This window comes from Mustela nigripes, chromosome 5 (assembly GCF_022355385.1).
Source record: "Mustela nigripes isolate SB6536 chromosome 5, MUSNIG.SB6536, whole genome shotgun sequence".
In the NCBI taxonomy this organism is placed as follows: domain Eukaryota; kingdom Metazoa; phylum Chordata; class Mammalia; order Carnivora; family Mustelidae; genus Mustela; species Mustela nigripes.
Genome location: NC_081561.1, coordinates 109,925,217 through 109,952,285, shown reverse-complemented (window position 1 = coordinate 109,952,285; position 27,069 = coordinate 109,925,217). Strand labels below are relative to the sequence as shown.

The window sequence follows — 27,069 nt, the reverse complement described above, 5'->3', positions numbered from 1 at the left end:
CTTGCCATCTGTGACACCAAGGAAGAGGGAAATCAGGCAGCACGACGGACGTGGCTCATTTGTTCAGGCCATGTCCTCTTGGTCAGTAAGTCCACTCACGGGGCCAAATATTAGAGCTTACTAAGTTCGAACATGAGTAATTGTATTCTTTCTAATTGTCCTTAAGGGATTTTCTATCAAGCTAGATTATTGAGAAGAATGATTCTTTTCTTAATGAAGGATATTTCTCGCTAGATCAGTGACTTTCACACAGTCTTCAGCAGCAATCAGAACAGCTCTATCTTTAATAATAATAAGAGTTCCCATATGCTGAATGTTTACGTGTGTCAGGACCTGTTCTAAGTGATTTCTCTACATGGGCTCAATCCTCACAACCCGGTGATGTAGTTACTATGATTAGCTTGTTTTTACAGACAACGTAACTGAGAACAAAGGCGTTAAGCCATTCATCTGGAGGGATCATGGGAAGGGAGCTGCATTTTGAACTCGTGCTGTCGGACTCCAGCATTTATGCTTATCCACCTTTCTATAGGCAGACAACCAGCGTTTCTTGTGTTTGCTGAATTATATTACTTAAAACTGAATTCTCACTGTGCACGCTCTCTTTCTCTCTAAAATAAATAAATCTTCCAAAAAAATGTAATTCTCATTGCAATTCTTGCCCATGGGGTATATTAACCAAGACTTTTTGGATTCAAGCAACAGGCTAACTGAAGCAAAAAAATACTTAATTATGAACTGAGCTATCTTAGGGTTGTGTGACTTGTTACCGTGCTGGGCTCTCCAGTGGTAGTGGAAAAGCAGCTCCTCCAGTGCTGGACAAACAGAAGTCACATGAGAAATCAGAAGTTTAGAGAGGTTAAGTGACTTAGGCAAGGGCACTCAGCCAGTGAAGGCCAAAGGCGGAATTTGGAACTCAGCTGCCTCCCTCCGGAACCATTCCATGTCGTCCTTGACTGGTCTGAACCCGATGCTGACTGCCCATCCTTCGGCCACTTCTTAAGCAGCCTATTGGTGTCATTGACCAAGAAGTGTCTTTCTTTGCTTTATTTCGGTTCTAAGTACACGTTGTGGTCACCTTCTATGAATCTGGCTCTTTTCCAAATATAGTATGCATTGCTTTATTTAATCTTAAGTGGTTATTTTGGGATAGTTATGTAAACAGTTAAATTCACTAATAATTTCACTACTTTCCACTTCAGAGAGTGAACTTTTTCTGACCAGGCCCCCAATTCTAGAGAAATCTTTACTGAAGCCCTGTGACCAGACCAGAGCTTTTTCAGGCTAAGGTTTATGCAAAACATGGGCCTTCATGGAAAATCTGGTTCTTGCTCACTTGGGTCTCAGTTCATGGAAATGTTCTTCAACTCTAGGAGCAGGTCATAGATGTCGTACAGGCGTGGAAGGTTAGCTGTGTTCTCCCTGTCCCTTCACAATCCCACTGTACAGATCCTTAGTAGGGAGAATGCCCTTTGGAAGACAGCCTGTACTTTGCTCTTCTGAATCTGTTTAGAAGGAAATAACAGTATTTTCAGCATTTGCAACACGACTGACTGAAGCTCTGATCCTTGATGTGCTTATTTTCTAAGTGTGTTCATCTCTACATCAAAAACAGAGGAAGCCACAGGAAATTGCTGCCTGTATTTCCAGGAAATGTGCCTACCTCACCAGCTCCGCAGTCCACCCAACCCAGAAGACCCTGGTGCAGACATTGGCATCACTGATGAAAGTAGTGATAAGGAGTACAGGGAACGTTCTCGTTCTTCTGCTCTGCTAGCAAAAGCCCAAAGAAGACAGACCCTTCAGACTAACGGGAAGATTCTAAATTGGGCCCTTTAAACACTCAGTTTCTGAATACATAAATGCTGTGTGTGAAGTAAGGTAGAATCCCAAACCAGATGACTGGTCAGTCCTCGCTCCTTCCACTCAGCTGTGGCACCTCTTGGCTGGCCCACAAGGCTGTGGCTGGCACTGTCTCTGATCATGCAGAAATGAAATCGTCCTAATGATGATGATAATAATAATAGCTGATATATAGTGAGTGTTGACTGTGGGGTGCCAGACATTTTACTTAGGACCCTATGTGTGTTATTAAATTCAATCCCTACATTGAATTTAAAGCTCAAGAGGTACTTTCTTTATTACCCCAATTTTCAGATGAGGCACCTGAGACTCAGCTTAAAATCTTGTCTAGGATCACGCGGCCAGTTAAAGATACAAAGATACAAAATTCAAACTAAGACCTATATAATTCCAGCTTGCACTATAAACAGTCACGTGGGTTTCGTTGGGGATGGAGCAGGGCTAGCAGCCTGAGTAGATAGGCAGATAGAAGCAGACAGGATGCGTCGAACTAGGCTGGATGGAGATTTGCCCCCAGAACAGGCTTTGGTGTGTATCTCTTGTGATGACTGTCTCACATGGAAAAAAGGATTGGATGGTGACCCAATAAATACTCCAGCACAGGGAATTCGTGTGTCTTCTGGGCGCTGGCCAGTACTAAGAGTCTCCCCCCTCTCACTTCTCCCCCTCTCCCAAAAAAAGTTGGCTCCTCACCTCTCATGGTCCAGCTTCCTAGACTAGCTCTCTTCTCTATTTTAGCTTATCATACTGTGATTAAAACAAGTATGAGAAATTGATGTTGTTTAAACTTCTCCGTGAACTGAAACAAATTTTCTTTTAAGCGTGAAATCTCCCATCTCACAGATCAAAGAGATGCTCTGGAAGAAAGGCATCCACAAATATTTGAAGCTTAATGAAGGCTATCTATTTAATAATACCCCGCATTATGGCAAAAAAGAAAAAAATACATTTGACTCCAAAGATACATGCTATTAAAGCTGATCACAAAAAGTAGGAAAATGAGGCTAGAAATTAAAAGATCCCAAGAAAACCATTTCTAGACTTGCTAGAAATGGGCCATAAATATGGCTTTGAACTTTCTGGCAGCTATTGTGATGATGGAAAAAGGAATGTAGTGGAAATTCATTTTTAAAACCCCAAATGAGAAAAGTTCTGGAATTTTAGCAGAAAAATTATTTGCGACTCTACACAGGTGGAGGTTGATGTTACTTTATAGCTCTTGACATGCAGCCTTCTGTATACTTCTCTACATTCTGCTTATTTTTAGAATTAAAAAACCCCACATGGTGTGATTTATCCTGTGTCTACTTCTGGATTATTTCAGGACTGAAAATCTGGTGGATGGATTATCTGTGTCTTCCTTTCTCTTTCCTTCTCACCCTACTGTTCATCTCCTGGACATTTCTTGTTAGCATTCTGATAAATGGTAAGCATTTAACAGAGAAAAATAAAGGGAAAAATAAAGATAAACACAACACTGGTGATCAGTTTTGCCTTTTACAGAGGTGACATTAATGCTTTTTTAGCTAATGGGAATTTCAGGAGAGATCTCCGTGAGTCAGCTTACTAATAGAGCTCCTGACGTCTTCGAGTTCAGCCTGCCCGGTGTGTGCTTAGGGAGACCCACCTGGGCCACAAGGTGAGGGCCGACAGGCAAAGACACCTGCAGAGGAAAGTTGGACTTCCATTGTACCCAAGATGGAGGGCACTTCTGGGAAACTGATATAGAATGTGAAATGGGTGGAACTTGAATTTGTTTGTCTGGGCTGCCGTGACAAAGTACCACAGACAGTGTGGCTTAAACAACAAAAATTTATTTTTTCAACCAGTCTTGGTGGCTGGAAGCCCTTGCTTGATCAAGGTGTCAGTAAGGTTTCTTCCCAGAGCCTCACTCTTTGGTTTGTTGATGGCTGAAAATCACCTGATCTTCCCTCTGGGTGTGTCTGTATGCTAATCTCCTCTTCTTTAAAATATTTTTGTAAAGACTTATTTATTTATTTGAGAAAGATAGAGAGTGTGGGGGGGAAGGAAGGGGCAGGGGGAAAGGGAGAGGGAGAATCTCCAGCAGACTCCCTACTGAGTGCAGAGCCCCATGTGGGGCTCAATCCCATGACCCTGAAATTATGACCTGAGCTGAAGCCAAGAGTGGGACACTCAGCTGACTAAGCCACCCAGGTGCCCCTAATCTCCTTTTATAAGAATACTCATCATATTGGAGTGCCTGGGTGGTTCAGTCATTAAGCATCTGCCTTTGGCTTAGGTCATCATCCCAAGGTTCTGGGATCAAGCCCTCATCAGGCTCCCTGCTCAGCGGGAGCCTGCTTCTCCCTTTCCCACTCCTCCTGCTTGTGTTTCCTCTCTCACTATGTCTCTCTCTGTCAAATAAATAAATAAAAAGATCTTTAAAAAAAAAAAAAGAGTACTCCTCATATTGGATAAGGGCCCACCCTAGTGACCTCATTTAACTTGAAATACCTCTTTAAAATACCTTTTTTAAGAGGTATTTAACTTAAATACCTCTTTAAAGTCTCTGTTTCCAAATACAGAAATATTCTGAAGTACTGAGGGTTAGGATTTCAAAATACGAATTTGGGGAAAACACAATCCAGCCCATAACAAAACTGTTGATTAAAACAAGATGTTTGAATTACCTGGATTTCTTTTTTCTCCAATTATAAGGAAGTCATCCTTGTTTTATATTGACGTCCTTGAAAGGCTTAGATCACAGGATGTGTGTGTGTGTGTCTTTGGAGTCAAATATACAGTGTCTATTGAAAGTTTGAAAATCAGTGTTTCCTCCTGTTCAGAAAATAATAATGCATAGCTTTCACTAGAGTTCTTTTCATTCCCAAGGCTCTCTTAAATATTGACTAATTAAGTAAAAGTAGAGGAAGCCTGGCTAAATAGCCTCTCTTTGAGGACCAGTCCAATGGACTTAGAATACCTAGTGATTTGCTGTACCTTTGAAAACAGAAGCAACTAGAAATCTTTTATTATTGGCTATAATAGCAAATGACATCCCTTATTATGCTTGGCAGCTGACATACCAAATTTCATTTTAGTTGGTTGTTATACATGAAAAAATAGGATATGAATCGACTAAAAATGAGAATTTACAGCCCTGGGACATGGGATATCTGACATCTAGGGGTTGCCATGACAACTCATCAGGATGTTGCTTTCTAATCTTTTGGATTAGGTTCTAGCCCAGGGTCACAGGATTGGAATTGGAGGGGGGATTGGTGACAGGATGTGAATGTTGTACCTTTACTAAACAGTATTGAATTTGCAGTTTGGTCATGTTGCTAAGGTCAAATAAAAATGACATTGAGGGAATGCTTAAATTCTTCCAGGACCTAGACAAGGTCACATTTGTCAGTGAAAATATTCAGACGGAGTGGACTCAGCAGCTGAAAGACAGGATTTCCTGTCCTAGGTTGGTGGATTAAAAAAACAGGCAAGTATCCCTTAATAAATGCACCCCCCTGAACAGTTATATGCATATTAAAATTGGGTAAATTAAACCCTTTTTACAATTGTCTCATGCTTTAAAACTGGAGCTGAACATCCCCAAGAAAACAGTTTGGCCACTAAGTAAACCACGGCTGCTTTCTAGTGTTCCATATCCTCCATCTCAGCCGGAAATGGCCTGCAGGGTGTGGAATTTGGACCAGGGAAGGGAATTGGGCAGAGTAAGGAAGGAAGCAGTTGGAAAACAGGGCAACACATTCCTCCTCTCATGTTGGCTCTGATTGCATGGACTGTGTCTCCTCCATGATGATGTACCTCCCAGACAGGTTCCTCACCAGAGATGATCAATGGAGGGAACCTGGAAATTAGAGTCTGATCCCAGTTCTGCCACTAACAGTGTGATCTGGGACGGAACACATGTCAGCTCCGGGTTCCCTTAGGAAGGGAAGGTGTTGATTGTCCCCAGGCTGTCAAGTTCTGCTGTTTATCATCATGTGGGGCAAGGCTATCTCTCTTCTCTGCCATTAACCCCACATTTCCACCATTACTTTGCAGTAGAACAACCCCTCATGACTAGTGGGACCTCCTAATGATTAAGACAGCAAAAGGATTCTTCCCCATCCTCATAATTTTTTAGATCTTATAATTGTGGCTTTCTGCCATGCAATGAGGAGAGGATGAAATCTTCCTCTCTGCCAGTTCCACAGTTGTCCCATGACCACCACCATCAGCACCACCATCAGCATCAGCTTAGCTAGTACCTACTAAGTGTTTCAGCATGGAGACAGTGCTGTGCAATTTATATACGTCGTACGTTTAATGCTTATGACAAACAAGCATACATGTACATGTATTATGTGATACGTATAAAACTGAGCATTTGTTATGTACCGGCTGTTATGCCAGATACTCCCAGTGATCCAGAGAGGTCTATTAATGGATCATCAGTAAGTCCCACGACAGATGTCTTACCCATCAGCTTCGTTTTTGCCGATAAGGAAACTGAGCCTTAGGTAGTAACTGGTAGAGCAGGGATTTGAGTCCAATTGTATGGCCTCAGACTCCTTTCTCATAAACTTTCTGCTGGTGGTTCTCCATATTCCTATGACATAACAATCACCTGGGGGGGTGGGTTAAAATATATGGATCCTGTGGTTCCTCTGCAAACCAGTCAAATGTCTGGGGTTGCAGCTGTATTCGGCTAATAAGCAGCCAGGGTAGATAACTTAACCTCAGGTACAACACTAGGGTTATTGGGTTGGGCAGTGGCCTATAGCCCCACAGCCAGCAGGTGGCTGGCCTAGGCCTTGCATTGAGGCTGCTTACTGTAAAGCCAAATACCTTGACAGCACAATGGTCTACATTCTAGTTATTAGTGTTGTCAATGGCTCTTACCCACCATCAGGCCCAGTGTCCCTTTCCTAGTCTAAAACCCAAGGCCACAAGTTCATCGAGGGTCTTCTAAAGACTGTGCCTTCTTATTTGAATCAGAGTCATGATTTCCCACTTAACAGTCTCAAAGTTTACTTTGACTCATTGCCATTACCACCTTTCACGTAAGTTAGTGTGCTCTTTTCCTCATTGAGCAAAGCCTTCACTAGCAGAGACTTGGACAGTGGTTCCAAAACCTTGACACATATTGGAATCATGTGGGAATTCCATATGGATGCCTGGCTCCCACCCCAGACATTCTGATTCTATTGATATGGGATGTGACCTGCACAGTGGGAGTTTCAAAAGCTCTGCAGGTGATTCTGATATGCAGCCAAGTTTGAACCACTGGTTTCAGAGTTGGTCGGACTTACGTTCACAAGCGTGTCAACTGTGGCATCTCCTCTATGGGCTGAACTCAACTTTTTCATCTCTCCAACAGTGACTCACCACCATCTCCTTCTGCATTTTAGCTAGCATGATCAGTCTGCAGTAAATTCCCCTCAGCCCGCTACCTGACCCGGAATTCTACTGCAATGTCAATGGTTTCTCCCCACGGGGTGGTGTTCTGCTTAGGAGCTCGGAGTGACACCGGTGACCTGCCTGTGAGATTATCTTTGCCAGGTTCTCAGCCTCACTGGACTCTTGTCTTCACTGTGTGGCATGTCTCTTTGCCTTTTTATAAGTTGTTTTAAAAGGTAAAATTTAAAACTTTAAATTGTTTTACCTTTTAAAACAGTTTATGATTTCAATACATGTTGCCTTTTTCTTCCAGGAGCAAAATAAACACATCTTTCACGTAATGCTTTATAACAAGAAGTCCCTTATGGGTCTTTTCCCCAAACAGTTAAGGGTCAGAATATCTACAGACGGACCATAGCAGACACGCCCTGTCTATCACAGTTGATAGAACCGTACATATAGCAAAAAGTTGGGAGATCACATAGAGCAGGGACTGACTCAGACCGCATGTCCTCAGAGAGCTTAGAAAAGTTTGATTACTTTAACCAATTGGAAAATATAGTGGGGATATAAAAGCATGTTAAAGTAGAAGGGTAAATTTGTTGACAAGTTTGCAAATGTACTTACTCTCAATTCATTGTGCAGTATATACGAAGTCTTAAACTGAGATTTCTAAAATGAGAGATGTTGTTCGGTGGGTCAGAGAGATGGGCAGTTTGCAAGCCAGATATCTTGCAGCAGCAGCTAGGAGCTAGAGGATGGGGCACTGGTCACCCCTGGGCTGGCTAGCGAGGCAGGTGTGAAGGTGTAAACTAGGTAGGGCAGGTAATAAGGAAGGATTGCTGCGGGGGAACTAGTTGTGTGAAATTAAGTTGCAAGAAGACTTAGGAAGACCTAAAACCTATCTATATGAGAAGGTGTTCTGTTTTTCTTTGTGCAGTGGTGGAAGTCCATTTGGTCTGTAATTATGCTGGTATTATGGACCGCCAAACGAGACTGGTCGTTTGGGTTGGTTTTTACACTTCTCTTGAGGGTAAAGCTTTTAAAATTAACTTTGCTCCTTTGGGTTTAAAATTTTCTCATTCCGACGTCTGTGTCTTGCCCTGTAATCCCCACGAGAAGAAAAGGAGGTTAGGACGCCTCTCTTTTGAAATGGAGGGGTCAGAGCAGGCGGGGGGGGGGGGGGGGGGGGGGGCTGTCACGGTTGTTTGCCTTTGTTCAGGAATTAGGACATGTGAGCAAGTGGTTCCACCCCTCATTTTGTGAGCTGTTTTCCTCCGAGATTTCCTAATTTTTCCCATGACGTTTCAGCCTGTTTCTTCACAAGATGGTAAGGCCTGAAAGACTTCATTGTTTTATGGGAATACGAGTTCATGCACATTTGCTGATCTGGCCGGCTGGGGTCTGAGTGTGGGTGGGATGTGCCTGAGGGCTGATGCGGACTGGAGGGCGCGAGGCAAGTTATATTCTGAATAGTAGCAAACATATTTGTTTATCAAGAGTATATCGCAGAATGACTTTTTCTTCATAGACGGTGCCATACTTTTAAAATATGCAGTCTGCCCTGATTGACAGAAATAAGGCCATTCTTTTAGGCTAAGGGAAGTTTCTTCATGGCAAATCAACTTGAAATTTCACTTCATCTTCAGATAAAAGCAAACTTTTGTTCATGTAATGCATACTCCTTGATGCCCTGCCCCGGATTTATGTGAGCTCTTAGAATCGCAGCCCTGCGTATTCTCCACGGCAAATCGCAGTCAGTGCATGCTTTGCGGGGGGGAGGGTGTGTGTGTGTGTCCAAACTATTAATTATAGTAGGAGGAAAAAAGCAATAGTAGAATAGACTTCACTAAAAAGTAAATAGATTCATTGAGTAAAGGAAGTTGGGGCTTAATGTTAGTGAGGTTCTTTTTTAAAATGAAGTTTATATATTGTCTTAATGCTAACTTCTGAGGAATTGGGATCTGCATTTGCTTAACAGTAATTCGCTGGCAGAACACCTACATTTACATCTGAAGTAGCATTAACATTTTCAGTCAGATTTACACAATTCCCCATCATTTTTAAGTGTTCTCCTTGGTAGCGGAGCCTGTGGGACCTACAGTCAGTGCTGGGCGTAGATTGCACACATCGCTTCACAGCTCCTGTTTCCATGAGTCATGTTGGCAGCTTGAAATCAGCTGTGGTGGGAGTATTTATACCACGGACATCAGCAAACACTACAAATGGGAGCGTTCCACTGTTAGGGACCATATTTCAACATATAGCCACGCACCACATCCCAAAGAGATGTAGAAGTTAGGAAGTCTTAGGGTGCCCAGGTGGCTCAGTTGGTTAAGTGTCTGAGTCTTTTTTTTTTCTATAAAGTCTTTTTTATTTATTTAACTGACAGAGAGAGAGAGAGAGAGGGAACACAAGCAGGCAGAGCGGAAGAGGGAGAAGCAGGCTTCCCACGAAGCACGAAGCCCAATGCGGGGCTCCATCCCAGGACCCTGGGATCATGACCTGAGCCGAAAGCAGACAGCTAATGACTGAGCCACCCAGGTGCCCCTAAGTGTCTGACTCTTAATCTCCACTGGGGTCTTGATCTCAGGGTCATGATACTTTAAAAAAAAAAAAAAAGAAGAAGAAGAAGTAAGGAGTTTTCTCCTGAGGCAAGTAATGTAGTGTTTGTACTCAACACAACAACCAATGTGAACCTTTTAAAATATAAACCAAGCCATGTGGCTCCTCAACCCAAAACCCTCCCAAGGCTCCCCATTTCACTTGGAGTGAAGGTCTCACTGTGGCCTGAAAGTTGTCCATGGTCTGGCTGCCTTCCTCACCCCTGCCCGTGTCCTCCTGACCCTCGTGACCAGACCCTGATCTCACCCCTCTTTCTGTAGAATGTCCCAGACCTGCTTCTGTTCTAGAGCCATGGTCCTCAGACTTAGTGTACATCAGAATCCCCTGCAGAGCTGGTTCAGATGGACTGTTGCCTGCCCCTCCCTACGGTTCTGAACCAGTGACAAGTTTTCAGAAGATGCTGATAGTTCTGGAACCCTACTTTGAGACCCACTTCTCCAACCCATCTCTTGGGTTTACCTGTCACCTTCTTCAAGTCATTGATCTGCTTTCACCTCCTCATTTCTCCTGACCCATCCTATTTAAAATTGCAGCCTTTTTCCTCCATTCCATTTCCATTTTTTTTATTGTACCTGTTACTTTATAACAAAAATAATTTATTTATTATGTTTTTTTATTTGTCTTTAAGGTCTATCTCCTGGAGCGCCTGGTGGCTTAGTTTGTTAAGCGGTTAAGCATGTGCCTTAGGCTCAGGTCGTGATCCCAGGGTCCTGGGATCAAGCCCCACATTGGGCTCCCTGCTCAGTGGAGAGCCTGCTTTTCCCTCTCCCACTCCCCTTGCTTGTGTTCCCTCTCTTGCTGTCTCTGTCAAGTAAATAAAATCTTAAATAAATAAATAAAGTTTGTCTCCCCACCCTGCTCCCCATCCCACCCCCCCGCGACTAAACTCTAAATTCCATAAAGGTAGGGGTTTTATCTATTTTCTCCATTGCTGTATCTCAAAGTTGAGAAAAACACCTGGCACATAGTAGGTGCTCAGTGAATATTGATTAGAGAATCAGTGAATGAACAACATTGAGAAGTGAATGATGTTTCTTAGATTTGGGTCCCAGTTGCTTTAATTCAAACTCACTAGAGAAACTTAAAACAGTTTCGTTAGGATTGCTCCTCAGCTTTACTACTTTTAGGATCATGAGGAATAGTATCTGCTCTTGGCTAAAGTTTAGGAATGTCCCAATGATCCTTAAATAGTAGGTGCTCCAAGTTGTTGCTCTTAGATTTACCTCCTAACCTCAAGGGCCGTAAGGTAGTAGTCTTCAAAAACTCTGGTCTGCAGAAGTTTTCTTACTTCCTTCTTGAGGTTCTCTGCAAATATTTAATTTGCATTTCCCTTTTAATATATTTTAAACAATTTTGTATATTCATAATAAAAACACGTGCATACTTAAACATGTTGCATATGAAATTTTAACACATTGGGACCACCAATGCATTGAACTAGACTATCAGGTTAACCTTGAAATTAAGTGTTTTCTGCTGTTTGGGCTTATATATTAGAACTTCTTATAAGGACGTTCAATACCAGTATTTTTCAGATTCCAACCTGATTGTGAATTGAACAAGCAAATTCCTCTTGTTAAACATATTTAGCATACTCAGTTCCTCACTGGGTAGAGCTTGGGGTCTCTGTTGGGTGTAGGTTTCTGCATGGATTAACAGCCAGTTATATAAAAAGTAAACCAAGCACACATCACTTGATATATATTCTGTTTTAGGGTTCTGCATACCCACTCTACATTTTCCATGCTCCTTGACTGATTGTTAAATCAAGTAGTTGTCAGATTATCTTTACTGTTAAAATATGGAAGAAAAAAAATCTTAACTACTACATTTTTTCCAAGCTTTTGGGTTAGTTTGAGGCATATTGGGAGATTACAAAATGAATTGCTAAAAACTTATCATTTCCAGTATAACTGTCCCTTGCTGTTCCAATTCATTCATTTCCAGAATATGGATACAGAAATTCCCCACTGCAAGTTCCCATAAAAAAGGATACAGTGTTATTTGTGTTAATTTTGTTCTAAGTTTCATGTACAAGTAATAAAAGTAGCAGATCGCAAAACATTTATCTGAAAATTTGTCTGCATCTGTTTGGTCCCTGAGTTTATAGAGCAGAGATTCAGACAGTGGGTGATACCTGCAGTTCCCTGTGAACATCAGGATCTGTATTAATTCTTATTGGAATGTTTGGTAGAATTCACCAGTGAAACTTTCTGGTCCCAGACTCTTGTTTTTTGGGAGGTTTTTGATTACTGATTTTCTATATCATCACGATTCAATCTTAGTAGGTGGTATGTTTCTTGGAATTCATCCTTGTCTTCTAGGTTGTCCAACTTGGTTAAAATTGTTCAATGTAGACTCGTGATTCTTTGTATTTCTGTGTTATCAGTTGTAACATTTCTTCTTTCATTTCTGGGTTTTTTTTTTTTTTTTGAGTGTGTGTGTGTGTGTGTGTGTGTGTGTGTGCGTGTTTGTGTATGTATGCATGCACTTTCTCTCACTCTCACTCTCTCTCTCTTTTTCTCTTTGGTGAGTTTGGCTAAAGGTTTGCCAATTTTGTCTATCTTTTGAGAAAACCAGCTCTTAGTGACATTTATTTTTTCTGTTGTCTTTTTCGTGTCTATTTCATCTATTTATTTCTGCTCTAATCTTTGCTATTTGTTTCTTCTACCTAACTTTGGGCTTCATTTATTCTTTTTCTATTTTCTTGAGGTATAATGTTGGGTTGTTTATTTGAAATGTTTATTATTTCTTGAGGTAGGCATTTATCACTGTGAATGTCACTCATGGAACTTTTGCTGCATGCTTTGCTGAATGCTTTTGCTGCATTCCATAAATTTTGGTATGGCACATTTCCATTTTCATTTGTCTGAAGGTATTTTTACATTTTCTTTTGATTTTGAAGAGACCCATTGGTTTTCATCTCCACCTATATGTGAACTTTCCAATTTTATTCATGTAATTAATTTCTAGTTTCATACCTTTGTGGTTGGAAAAGTTGCTTGATATGATTTCAGTTCTCTTAAGTTTATTTGTGGCCTAACATATGATCTGTCTCGGAAAATGTTCCATATGAACTTGAGAAGAATGTGTGTTCTTTTGCTTTGAGATGGAATGTTCTGTAAATAACTGCTAAGTCCATCTGATCTAACATGTCATTTGAGGTCAATGTTTCTTTACTGATTTTCTGTCTGGATGATCTATCTACCAATATAAGTGAGGCATTGACGTCTCCCTACTGTCATTATATATCTCCCCTTAGGCCTCTTAATATTTGCTTCATGTATTTAGTTGTTTCTATGTTGGATGCATCAATATTTACAAATGTTATATTTTCGTGTTGGATTGAGCACTTAAGTAACACCTTTTTTGGGTGTTATTACAGCCCTTGATTTAAAGGCTATTTTATCTGATATAACTACAGCCACTTTTGTAGCTGTTTTCTTTTGGTTTCCATTTCTATGAAATGTCTTTTCCCAGCCCTTCATTTTCAGTCTCTGTGTATCCTTACATCTAAAGAAGGTCTCCTGTAGGCAACATATAGCCACATCTTGTTTTGTTAGTCATTCAGCCACCCTTTGTCTTTTGACTGGATAATTCAGTTCATTTACATTTAAGAATATAGTATTGGAAGTCTTAGCCAGAGCAGTCAGGCAAGAAAAAGAAAAGAAAAGAGGCATCCAAATTGGAAAGGAAGAAGTAAAACTGTCATTATTTGCAGATGACATGGTATTATATATTTAAAAAACCTTAAACAATCCATCAAAAAACAATATACAGATTCAGTATAACTCCTATCAAAATTGCAGTGATATTTTTCACAAAAATAGAACAAATAATCCTAAAATTTGTTTGGAACCACAAAAGACCCTGAATAACCAAAGCAATCTTGAGAAAAAACAAAGCTTAGAGGCATCCTGCTTCCTTATTCCAAACTCTGTTACAAAGCTATAGTAATTGGGACCCCTGGGTGGCTCAGTGGATTAAAGCCTCTGCCTTCAGCTCAGGTCAAGATCTCAGGGTCCTGGGATCAAGCCTCACATCGGGCTCTCTGCTCAGTAGGGAGACTGCTTCCCCTTTTCTCTCTGCCTGCCTTTCTGCCTACTTGTGATCTCTGTCTGTCAAATAAATAAATAAAGTCTTTAAAAAAAAAAGAGAGAGAGAGAGAGACAAGTAAAACTTAAAAAAAAAAAAAAAAAAAACCAAAGCTATAGTAATTAAAACAGTATGGTCTTGGAATAAATACAGACAGATCGGTGAAGCAGACTAGAAAGGCCAGAAATTGACCATGTATATTTGGTCCATTGATCTACAATGGAGAGAGGATAGTCTCTTCAATAAATGATGTTGGGAAAATTGGAAAGCTGCATGCAAAAGAATAAAACTGGACTCCTATCTTACACCATACACAAAAATTAACTTGAAAAGGATTAAAGGTGGGGCGCCTGGGTGGCTCAGTGGTTAAAGCCTCTGCCTTCGGCTCAGGTCATGATCCCAGGGTCCTGGGATGAGCCTCACATGAGGCTCTCTGCTCGGCAGGGAGCCTGACTCCTCCTCTCTCTCTCTCTGCCTGCCTCTCTGCCTACTTGTGATCTGTCTGTCAAATAAATAATAATCTTAAAAAAAAAAAAAAGGATTAAAGGTGTAAATGAAAGACCCGAAACCATAAAACCCCTAGAAGAAACATAGACAGTAAGCTCCTTGACATTGGTCTTGATGATGATTTTTTTGAATCTCACAGTAAAAGCAAAGGCAACAAAAGCAAAAATAAATAAGTGGAGCTGTATCAAACTAAAAAGCTTTGGTACAGCAAAAGAAGTCACCAACAAAATGTAAAGGCAACCTACTGAAAGACAGAAAATAATTTGTAAATCTTATATCTGATAAGGAGCTAATAGTCAAGATATATAAAGAGATGTATAAAGAACTCATGCAATTTAATAGCAACACACACACACGGACACACGAACACAAACAAAAAAAATCTGATTTTAAAAATGGGCAGAAATAGGGGCACCTGGGTGGCTCAGTGGGTTAAAGCCTCTGCCTTCGACTCAGGTCATGATCCCAGGGTCCTGGGATTGAGCCCTGCATCGGACTCTCTCTCTGCTTGGCGGGAAGCCTGCTTCCTCCTCTCTCTGCCTGCCTCTCTGCCTACTTGTGATCTCTGTCTGTCAAATAAATAAATAAATAATCTTTTTAAAAAATGGGCAGAAAATATGAAGAGACATTTTTCCAAAGAAGACATACAGATAGCCAATAGGTACATGAAAAGATGTTCAACATCATTAATTATCAGGGAAATGGAAATCAAAACTACCATGAGATGTGACCTCATACCTCTTAGAATGGTTGTTATCAAAAAGATAAGAAATAACAAGTGTTGAAAGGATGTGGAGAAAGGGGAACACTTGGATACTGTGGATAGAGATATAAATCGGTGCAACCACTGTGGAAAACCATATGGAGATTCCTCAGAAAATTAAAAATAGAACTACTTGATCAACTGGCAATTCCACTTCTGGGTATTTATCTGAAGAAAACAAAAATATGAATTTGGAAAGATATATGTACCACCATGTTCATTGCAGCATTATTTATCATAGCCAAGATATGAAAACAACCTAAGTGGCTACTGTTGGATGAATGGATAAAGAAATCATTACTTATACATATGCATATGAAATATATTTCCAGTGGAATATTATTCAGCCATATTTTGCAATAACATGGGTGGACCTTAAGGTCATTATGCTAGGTGAACTTGAGATGCCTAAATTATATCCATAACCGCTATTTCTGCTTCTATACCTTCACTTGCTAACCCATGAAGAGATGGGAAAAATACCAGCAGACTTTCTATAGACACACTGTAACCACACAACCCCCGCCCAGAATGGAACCTAGCAGAGTGGCCACTCCCGGACCCCCACCCGGCTCTGGGCCGAGAGGTAACAGCCATCTGGCACCAGAGAAACCCCCACCCAGAATTGGATGTGACAAAGTGACTGCTCCCGGACCCCCCACCCAGCTTTGGGTACAGGAGATAATAATCATCTGGCACCCCGCAGCTTGACAGGGAGACCCCGGCCAATCCTGAGGTGACACATACCCTAGTGGTGCCAACCAAGCAGTTTGAAGAATGACAGCCCTTTGACCTAACCAATAATCTGTTCCCAGCCTTTTCCCTCTTTGTAGCGCGCCAGTCATATTATAGAGTTGCTGTTAGATTTTCCCGCGGTATGTAGTGATTTGTTACAAGATACTATGATGTATGCTAAGTCCCTGCCTCCCCAAAAATAGTGTATAAAAAGTGCTGTGATCCTGAGCTCAGGACCTCTTAGCGTCACCGGCAACGAGTGCGCGGAGGTCCGGGTTCGAACTCGTAATAAACGACCCTTGCTGTTTGGCTTTGACTCTGGACTCTGGTGGTCGTCTTTGGGGGGTCTCGGAATTTGGGCACAACAAACTTAGTCAGGCAAAGAAAAATACCAAGTGATCTCTCTCATATGAGGAATCTTAAAAAACATATAAACTCCTGAGATGTACAGAGAACAGACTGCTGGTTGTTATGAGCTGGGATTGGTAAAATGGTGAACTGTTCTTTTGAATAAAAAAAAAAAAAAATTAGGTTAGTTAATAAGCCTACTACAATCTGAAAGCCCCACACTAAATGTACCATAAGAAACAGTTACAAGATATACTTTATGGAACGTTTTGTAGACCTCCTTGAACATCCTTCTAATAATACACTTAGCACTTCCCTGTAGGTTGTTTTCTATTTCCCATAATTTATCTGAGCCCCGTGAAAGGAAGAATTGTGTCTCATTCATGTCAGTTGCTGGAGTTTCCTAAGACATGGTGGGTGCTCGGCACACGTTTATTAAACAACACTGCATTTCACAGCAGAAAGAAGCACGCTTGAAAGGAACAACACAATCTCATCTTAAATACACAATTGGTAACTTTATACTATGCCCAAATTTAACAGTAAAAAATCTATTTGACAGGTCCATGATTTTCCTTCTTTATCTATCATTTACAGTCATTTGTAGTTTTATGAATTCTTTTTTTTTTTTTTTAAGATTTTATGTATTTACTTGTCAGAGAGAAAGAGGCAGGCAGAGGGAGAAGCAGGCTCCCCACTGAGCAAAGAGCCTGATACGGGACTTGATCCCAGGACTCCAGGATCATGACCCTAGTCGACGCCAGACCAACTGAGCCACCCAAGTGCCCCTTATGAATTCTAGAAATCTTTTTTGACTCTGACCCTTCCATGCTATCCTACTGTCATGCCATGACTGATCTCAAGTGTCATCCTTCTCTCCCCTTGCTTAGACTATGGAAGCATAGTCCTCTCCCAGACCTAGTCTTCTATCTACTTCTCCACGCTATTGTTGTCCTCAGCAAGTCCTTTGACCTACACTGCCTGTAAGAAGAGGGGTAAACCTGTGCTCCCCAATAGAGTACCCACTAGCCACACATGGTTTTGAGCTCTTAAAATGTGGCTAGTCCAAATTGGGATGTTATAGATTAAAACACACACACACACACATACCCTATTTGATTTTTTTAAAAGATTTATTTATTTATTTTATTTGACAGACAGAGATCACAAGTAGGCAGAGAGGCAGGCAGAGACACAGAGGGAGAAGCAGGCTCCCCACCAAGCAGAGAGCCCGATGCAGGGCTTGATCCCAGGACCCTGAGATTATGACCTGAGCTGAAGGCAGAGGCTTTAACCCACTGAGCCACCCAGGTGCCCTCCACATCCTATTTAAAGTGAGAAAACAATGTAAAATATCTCCTGAACCATTTTTATATTGATTACATGTTGCAATGATTATAGTTTAGATCAGTTGGTCTAAACATGTATTACCAAAATTAATTTCTCCTATTTCTTGTTATTTTTTTTTAATGTGGATATTGGAAAAATTGAAATGATCTGTATGGTTCACCTTATATGTCTGCTGGTCATTGCTAGTCTTAACTGTATCCTGGCATTTCAAGTTTCTTATAACCTGGCCTCAGATACCTCTTTAGCCTTGTGCCCCAGCCCTTCCTGACCTCCTCAGAATTTCTCATAACTCTCAGATCTCACTAAGTCTATTTATACTTGTGGGTTTGGTTTGGTTTTGTTTTCTTTTCTTTTCATATTCTGTTCCTTCTTCCTCAATGAAATGTCCTTCCCTTTCTTTGTTAGTTCTAAAAATCTTACTCATATTTTTAGGTCCTTATTTAATTGTCCCATGCTGGTGAAGTTATGCCTGTTTCCTCAGAAAGAATGAGCCAATTCTCCCCATCTCAGGCTCTTGGTGCCTCTAGGATTATTCTTATTTTGCTGTGCTGCCATGATGTGTCTTCTTAACCAGGCTTCTCAAGGGAAAAGGCTGCAACTCATTCCTGTGATGACCTGCGAGGGCAGTGTCTGGTGTGTACTAGACATTTAATCGACATTTATTAAATTAATGTGTGAATTAATTTAATCCTACTGCTGCACACACTGCTCTTTTTACATATATCCAGCCTTGATCATCTGAACCTCAGGCCATGGAAAAAAACTGGATGTTGAGGTGGGCAGCCCTGGACCTCTCTGCCATGACCCCAATTTTAGAATTTTATGTTCAATAAAATAGCCTCTTCATCCTCACTGGTCGACTTACAGTAATCAAAAAATGACATATTTGAATTTATGAAATCTATGGATGAGAGTACAGACTGAGAGCACAAAATGACAGTATCAATGACACTTTTACTGTTTTGTGTACAGGGATTTCATAGAAGATTTTTTTCAGTTGAAGAGTCCACTTCTAAACATGATTGCAAGACAGTGTTCTAATCCTAAATTTCATTTCCATTTCGACCCCAAATGTTTCCTAGTTTCTGGTATCATGTGGGTTCATGTAGTGTAAGACGTCTCCACTCTGGCTGCGTGATAGATACAATCAGGAAGCTTTCAAAAGTACTGAGTCCCAGGCCCATCCCCTGGGATCCTACTGTAATTGGGCTGGGGGAGGAACACCTAGGCGCCAGTATTGATGAAAAGCATAAATATCTTATAATAAGTTGACTCCACAAGTGCTTAAAGAGCCAGGTACACTATAGAAATGTTGAAGCTTTTAGGTGTTCATTTTTCTTTCCTTTTATTAACGATGTTGTGAGTAAAGGTAATGCGATGTTATTCTTACTGTATGATTCCAGGGTCCAAAACAAATTAATGGAACCTAACATCTGTGGACAGTTTCCCAAGTTGTCTGAAATTAGAATTTCTGCTCTCTGTCTTTCTCTAAAACCTACAGGCAGCATTTTAATGTCCCTTATTGGTAGAAATAGCTAAGTCACAAAGGCTCTATTTTAGATCATGGAAAGAGAACTGACCAGGGCAGTGGGTATAAACGTTTGCATGGGTAGTGGCCTCCCTGGCATACTTTTTAGCCTCAATAAACACTTCTCCCATAACAGAACTTCCATAGCCCTGCCATGTTGATAAAATCTGACATTCTGCTTAATCACTTTTTAATGATCTTGTTCCTTTTGTGCTTGTGTGAGAAACCAGTGCTTTTTTTTTTTTTTAAGGTGTGGGAAAGAATTCGCTTGAATTTCCTAATTCCATAAAAATAGGCCGGTAATACAAATATAATTCTTGTGGGGACAGGAGAAAAAATTACCTAATTTCTGTTTATCAAAGGTCTTTTCATACATTTTTTAAAAGTTACAAAGTTCCTGAAATCTTGCAAAGAAGAAAATCTGGGATCAGTACTCTGGCAACATGGTAAGAAAATCTCCTGAACCCTTGATAGCATGTTCTATGTCCTTGGTGTATACTATTAAAACACAGATGTAAACAAGCATACGTTTTCACAAATTATCGATTGGGTTTCAATGGCTGGCGCTTTAGGAAAAAGAAAAAGAAAGAAACACACACACACACAATTGAGATGGAATCCTAAAGGGCGTAAAAAGGAATAGAAAATCCTTTCGTTAGCTTGGTTATTTGCAGCCGGTATGTCATCTGTGAGAGACTGATGTCATGCAGATTGAATGCAGAGGCAAAATGTGTGTGTGTGTGTGTGTGTGTGTGTCTGTGCAGTGCTTTAAAGCCCCACTCCCAGAACATGAAGTGAGTGTGAAGGGCACCAAAACAACCCCTAGATCTGTCAAGAATGTACCTATTTTTAACAATCGGGATCCAGTGTCAGCACTCAACAGGAGATGAAGAAGGGGGTAGCGCGCGGTCTCCAGCCCCAGCGGATGGGAACCGGCCCTCTGGCGTGTTTACAGTACAGCTGTGCATTCTTAATGGCCCTGCCCCCGCCCTGTCAGGTAAAGTTTTCTTTGCACGTGATGAACGGCAGAGACGGCAGAGACGTCTTCAGCAGAGGGAACCAGAGGGGCTGGGAGGAGGAAAAGGGAAGGGAAGAACGGAAAAGAGAGAGAAAAAGAAACACGCCGCCCCAGAGGGAGATAGTCTGTGCTTTGCAGTTGCTTGTGTGGATAGAAACCAGATGGTAAGCTGGAACACCCGCTTGGCTATCCGAGGAGCCAAACATATGGTTAATGGTCGGGAGAAATAGCTTTCAGAGCCAGGGCTTTGCTGACTGCTTCATATTACAGATTGTTACAGTGTGTCATTCCATTGCCAACCTAAGTGCTTAATACCCACGGCGGGCGCTGGGCATACACTTACAAGAAGGACTTTTAGCTCTTTGCTGGCTCGGAATGCACAAGTGACATCATAGGGCGGCTTAAAATGTCTGGTGTTGGGAGGTAGGGAGAAGAGTCATTTTGTAGTGGAAACATTTTTTTTTTTTTTTTTTTTTTTTTTTTGCAAGCCAAGCCTTCGCTCCGCTGAACTCTACTGTTTTTCTGAGGACCCTTTCATACAGGAATCTCTCTCTCTCTCTCTCTCAGACATACACACACACACACACACAAGTTCTGAAACAGAAATCTAAAACACGGGCTATGCCCCCCACCCCTCCAGTGGGTCTGACAGCCCCCTTTCTCCTGGAAGCCACATCACTGCACTCCCAGGGCCTGCATTTGAAGTTTCTGTTTGGGGAGCTTTGGGCAACAGCAGGCCTGTGTTATCTAAGGAACTGCTGAGCCCATTCATCTGCTTTTCACGGCCCGCTTCCTTTTATTTTTAGCCAAATCCGTCAGGCCTGACAGGCGGGTAATTCGAGCCAGAGAAAGGGCAGAGCTCCAGGTCCTTTCCACAAAGCAATTCTTCTCCTCCCTCCTGGGAGGGCTCCAGACTTGGCCTGCTTCAGGCAGATGGATTTGTTGAGTCATGTGAGATCATTTACACAAAAACACAGTGAGGCAGTGGAAATTTAAAAAAAAAAAAAAAAAGAGAGAGAGAGAGAGAGCGCGAGCGAGGGTGGGGGAAGAGGAAAGAGGAGGGAAGCCAGGGGGAGTGTGTGCTGCCGTGGCTGCTGGGGAGCACAGGAATTTTGCAGCGAGGCAGCTAGACTGAGGAATGTTGTAGATTCATTTGTGTATAAGGTAATGTCTAGTTTACACAGCAGGGGGGGGGGGAGGTGGAGGGGGGGGGGAGCCAGGCTGGGGAGGTTCCTCCAACTACTCGCCTGTATTTTAAAAGCAGAAGGGGGTGTGGGTGGAAAAAATTTTTTTTTATTTTTTATTTTTAAAGCAACACCCACCAAACAAAGACCACACTGTTGACAGCACTGGGTTCCAGTAGCAGTAAACTACCAGCAGAATGGTTTAGAGAAAATGAGTTTGCACTGTGATGTAATACAAGTTTGCTTTGTCCTGACTCCAGCATGACTGAGGCAGCAGGGGAGGGAGGAGAGAAAAATTGGAACAGGACTCTCCGTTAATGGTTTCCAGAGATTATTTAGCAGGACTTGAGTGGAAGGAGGAAAGTGGGATAATATGGAGAATTACTTCGAGGTGTACCATAATTGCGGTAGGTAAAATAAAGTCATTACTATGGCTTCCTTGCTCAAGAGGAATTGAGCAATGGTTTTGAAAGGCCGCGGAAGGTATCATTTTTCCCTACCACAGTATCCCTTTTCCTCTGGCTTCTGGAACATTAAAAAAAGCCCCACTCTTGCATCATGGTAAACAGTATTAACAGTTAGTGAATCAGTTTTGTTTACTTTTTATACCGCAAGCCTCTAAAACATTCCATTAAAAAACTGTCTTCTGCTCATTCATGAAATTCTTTTTCTTCTGCAAATGTGCTTACATGCATTAGCTGTGCTTGGAAGCAGATTTTTCTTTCTTTCGCTGGACTGAAAGGGTTCGGGAGAGAATCACGACTGGGTTATCCAACCGTATGTTCTTTACTTGATGTAGTGAGAGTATGCTATGTAGAGGAAAGGAAATATTTTGAAATAGGTTCAGAAAATTTAAAATGGGAGAGGTTCAAAATATACACTATGATTACTTTCATTGAGACCCATTTCTGCAATTCTACATGAAGTGAGCCCTACTACGTACCCGTTGTGCTTAGCCTCCCTGGAATATAGGTCACCATCACTGTGGAGCCTCATACTGGTTGAAACTGTAGAAGTTGAAACACTTCTCCTTTTTTTCCAGACATAGATATATTCAGATTATATATATAGTTTTAGTAATCATAGAACTTAGCTCATCAATTTCTAATGTGAATACTCACCACTGAGTTTTGATAGGAAGCATTCAGATCTCAGCTTCACCTAGAATAACATGGCACTCACAATGGTGCTGAAAATAGCCTTGTCTAATATCAAAGCCACTCCTGTTTTCCAGGCAGCTGTAATGCTCTAGCTCTGCATACCTAAAAGGTAGATTTCATTTATTTTACTCGAAGAGAGAGTCGGTAAATTTTGGGGCTTGTTAATTGTGCACGTTTGACTATAGGATATCAACATTACTGTTCTGTGATGGTGAGTTGTCATTGTTTTGGATGACTTTGCCTGCTTACCTGTGCTAGAAATAACAGCATCTACAGTGAAGACTTAAATGGGTAGTGATGCCTAGATTTTTCCTTGGGACTCTGCATGAGCTGTGTGATATTCTTGATATTTAAAAAAAGGCATATTTGTCACAGAAATTTAGTTAACATCTTCTAACTAAACATGTATGTATATTGCTTAGATAAATGTGGTCACTGTAAACATCAATAGGATCTGAGATTTTGTTTTTATTTTGAAATGGAAGCTTTTTTGTTTGCAAGTTCATTAAAAAGTGAAAACTGTTTCTGTAACAACAACAAAAAATTGTCATTATTTTAAACCTATCCACATCCTTGAGTGTTCCCTCTACATCGGGGTTTCTCAGTCATTTTGGACTAGGTAATTCTTTAGTATGGGGGGTGGTTTTGTGCACAATAGGATATTCGGCAGCATCCTGACCTCTACCCACTAGATGCCAGTAGCAGTCTCCCCCAGTCATGACAAAAAGGAAAAAAAAAAAAGGCTCCATGCATCACAGATGTCCCCTGGGGGAAAGTCAACCAGGTTCAGAACCAGGGCTGTATTCTTTTTTAAATTTTTTTTAAGATTTTATTTATCTATTTGACAGAGATCACAAGTAGGCAGAGAGGCAGGCAGAGAGAGGAAGGGAAGCAGTCTCCCTGCTGAGCAGAGAGCCCAAAGCGGGGCTCAATCCCAGAACCCTGGGATCATGACCTGAGCCAAAGGCAGAGGCTTTAACCCACGCAGGCGCCTACCACTGTTGTATTCTTATTTTGGTTTGGAAGTTCACTCTTTATCTCCTGAGCTGGGCACTCAGTTACTTCTGAGATTGACTTTAAGGCTATAAAGTAACATTTTCCCTCCTGCTCTTCATCCTAAAAGCAGGAACCCCAAGTTAGGTGAAGTGTTGCAAGGCTCAAGCAGGGGTCTTGTGGGGGAAGAATTTTCCTCCCCAAAAACCTGCAGTTTTGTCACACAGAGCAGTCTCTCTGTCAGGATGCCGGCCTTAGCAGGTGGAACCCTTCAAGGCCACACAGCGACTTTCCCAGAGCCGTTCAAGAGGAAGTGGCCCCACCGACTGAGCTTGGGGATGTTGACACAAGAAGAAAGGGGACTTCTCTGCAGGGACCAGAGCAGAGAGCCTAGGCCACATGTTCAGTGGCTCTCTGCAGGCTCTCTGCCTTCATATCCAGCCCTAGAAAGAGGGAAAGGAGGCAACAACAGTTCTTTCTTTGGAGCAAAGCAGACATCCTCCCCATCCCAATGGCTGTGGTCTCAGAAGCTGGAACTCTCGTTAAACAAGGAATGTAGAGCTCTCCACAGGCTAAGGCAGGCATAAATTTCCTCTGTTTGTTTTGTGAGGACTAGTGTCGACTGCTGTAATGAGATCAGAGGATACCCCAGGGACGAGGCCTCCAGGTCGGCTGCTGGAGCCGTTTTCTGTGGCTGTTCTCTTGGCTGCTGTTGAAGAACGCCTTGACTCCACAGACCTCGGTTATGATGCGGGGAGGTGGTTGTGCCCTTTCATTCTTGCCTCTCGGAGGCTACCAGAAGGTCCGCGTGCAGTCACCCAGTTCTAAGTCATGGAAAAGCTCATGGAAGGCAAATTGCTTTCCTCAGAACCAAGGACAGCCCAGGCCGTGTGTGCAAAATACAGGGAGGTGACAGCTTCCTTGGGAAAATGCCTGGACTGCTGATGCTGGCTGGGCCAGCCCTGTGCTCTTCCTCCCCCAACATTGCTCCGCTTTAGGAAGAGTTAAGCTGTGCGTCACAACAACATAGCATATGCTACAAAGAACAGATTTCTGGCTTTAGCCTGAATTGTAGCCAAATGGCCCTCTCTGGGACACAAAATATGGCAGAATTGAGTTTAGGGAACCTCAAACTGGACATTTCTGGCAGAATAGTATAGAGTGTGCTGGTACAGCCTGACCCACTTCTAGCCCCATATGCCTGCCCACCCACCCAGAATAATCCTTAGGTATGTTCGATGAAATAGAAAATAGTGAGGACTTACTAGGGGGTTCCCATGTGCCAGAAGACATTCCGCAGGCTGTGATGGTTCTACTCCAGTGGGAACTGTTTGCCAAAGGGGCAAAGAACTCCCCCTAGAGTCTGCTTCGGGCTTTGAGTGTGTGTTTGGGGTGCAGTGGTGGGAAATGGCAATCCAAGGTTACATTGTTTAAAGAGCTGTAGGGTCTGCAGTTCTGTTACCTCCATAGTACAGGAACTTCCGTTGTGGCGGTGGTGTTTTGTGTTTTTTTTTTTGTTTTGTTTTGTTTTTAAATAGAGACACTAAGCTGGTTTGAGAGCACTGAAAGCTGTAGGGCTCTGGGAGAAGCAAATACTAGATCCTCTGGAAAGGTTAACCACCCAGGACGTGGTCGACCCTCAGCGAGAACAAGCCACGCGAAGGAGAAGCTGGTATTGGGAAGCACAGAATTAGAGCCTCAGGAAAGCAGAGATTAACAAACAGTGAATCCCTGAGACTGCTTTTGACAAAGTCCCACCCTGCCAAATTGAGCTTTCTTCTGAGGATTAATGAAGGTCTCCTCCCAGAGGAACAAGGCATTACACCCAATCTGGTTTACTAAGCAGAAGAGTTTCAGTTGTAAGCACCAGCCCCCAGTAAGGCAATCGCCCCTCAATATACTTGTCCTCAAGGTGTTCTTGAGAATATTTAAAATTCCTTCCTTGCAAACATTTTATTGGAGAGATAGCTGGTTCCTTGAGCTTCTGTAAAAAGATACCTTTCTAGCGAATTCCTTTGCCATTGGTTCCTTTTCAGTAGGTCATTCTGAAGTAACCTGCTAACTAGACTTTCTGTTAAATTATTTTAGCTTCTTGGCAAATCACAGGAAATGTGTTTGCCTGAATTGTTAAGCAAACCCCTCAAGGGAGAAGGAAGCTGGAATTGTTTGAAGGTCTCCAGGATTTCTCTTTGAAATCAAAGAAACCCAGGGGTAGGCAGGCACGGTTAATAAACCACCTTAGATGCTCAGGGGTAGTCAAGCATGGTTAGTAAACCCTCTTAGATGAATACAGGCCTTCCCAATCCATAGCGGACAAAAGGATAGGGGATTGCCTGGGTCTCTGGGCAGCCACCAAGTGCAACCCAACCAGCGACATGCTCTGTTGGCAGACACGAACTCAGGATGTTGAAGGGAAAGCAGGCTCCTTTACTTGTTAATAGGGTGATGAAATCTCTTACATTTAATTTTTTCTACTGATGCACACACAGGGTACCCAAATGTACCCTCTTGACCTAAAAGCAATGCCATACATTTTCAGAGATATTCCTTCAGTATTTTATTCTTAATTTGTGTTTTCTTCTTTTAGTCTCAAAATATTCTGGCCAAATAAGGAGTAGATATACATATTGACATTAAAGCATCAGAAGGGCATAAGTGGAAATAGGCCCAATTGGTGCCAGATTCAAGGAAGGTCTTCCTGAATGTTTGTCTTAGTGAGGGCTGCTGTAATAGAACACCACAGACCGAGTGACTTGAACAACAGTTTATTTCTCACATTGCTGGAAGCTGTGAAGTCCAAGATCAAGGGTCTAGCCCATGTGGTCCTACTGAGAGATCTCTTGTAGAGGGCTGACTTCCTTGTATGTCACATACAGCAGGGAGAGGGGGAAAGAGAAAGAATGACCATGAATGAAAGTTCTCTAGTATCTCTTCTCACAATGGCACTAATCCCATCATGACAGCTTCACTCTCAAGACCTCATCTAAACCTAATTACCTCCTCGAAGCCCTGCCTTTTAATACCAGCACATTGGAAATTAGGCAACATATGAACTTTGAGGGAGTATAAACTTTCAGTCCATAACAAAAATATATAACAACATTATGATTAAATTTTGCATGTTTTGAAAGCATACTGTAGGTAGGACAATGGGACAGGTGCTGGCAGTTTGGGCATAAAACAGATATCTTCCCTTGGAATACTTAGAATCCTGTAGTGTGGTTGAGAGGTAAACCCCAAATGTGTGATTGCAAGCAGCATGAGATGGTGCTGAATAGTGATGGGAAACAGGGGCGGGAAAGGGCCTCATCTCTCTTTAACACAATGCATTAAACACTTTCTTAATATTATTCCATTTAATCTTCAGAACAATCAGGACATACAAAGAATTTACCCCAGTTTTATAGAGGGAGGAGTAAAGACTCACAGGGGGTTAGTAAATTGCTGAAATCACATGCAAAGAGGCAGAGTTGATACTCAGATGGAGTAAGTTGGCTCCTGGGTCTTGCTTTGCGCACTCTCCTGGAGAGAATGCT

General features: G+C 41.9%; 1 protein-coding gene across 5 annotated transcripts in view; it reads left to right on the top strand.

Moving 5' to 3' along the window:
- Positions 1-27,069, top strand: part of BACH2 (BTB domain and CNC homolog 2) — a 357,131-nt gene that overhangs the window by 61,503 nt on the left and 268,559 nt on the right. The window contains exon 1 of one of the 5 annotated variants that reach the window (XM_059401069.1): positions 20,187-20,360. The exons of the other annotated variants lie outside the window; for them this stretch is intronic. The gene's annotated coding sequence lies outside the window, so the exon portion shown is untranslated. Of the gene's footprint in view, positions 1-20,186; positions 20,361-27,069 lie in introns of those variants that run through there. 5 annotated transcript variants of the gene reach the window in all.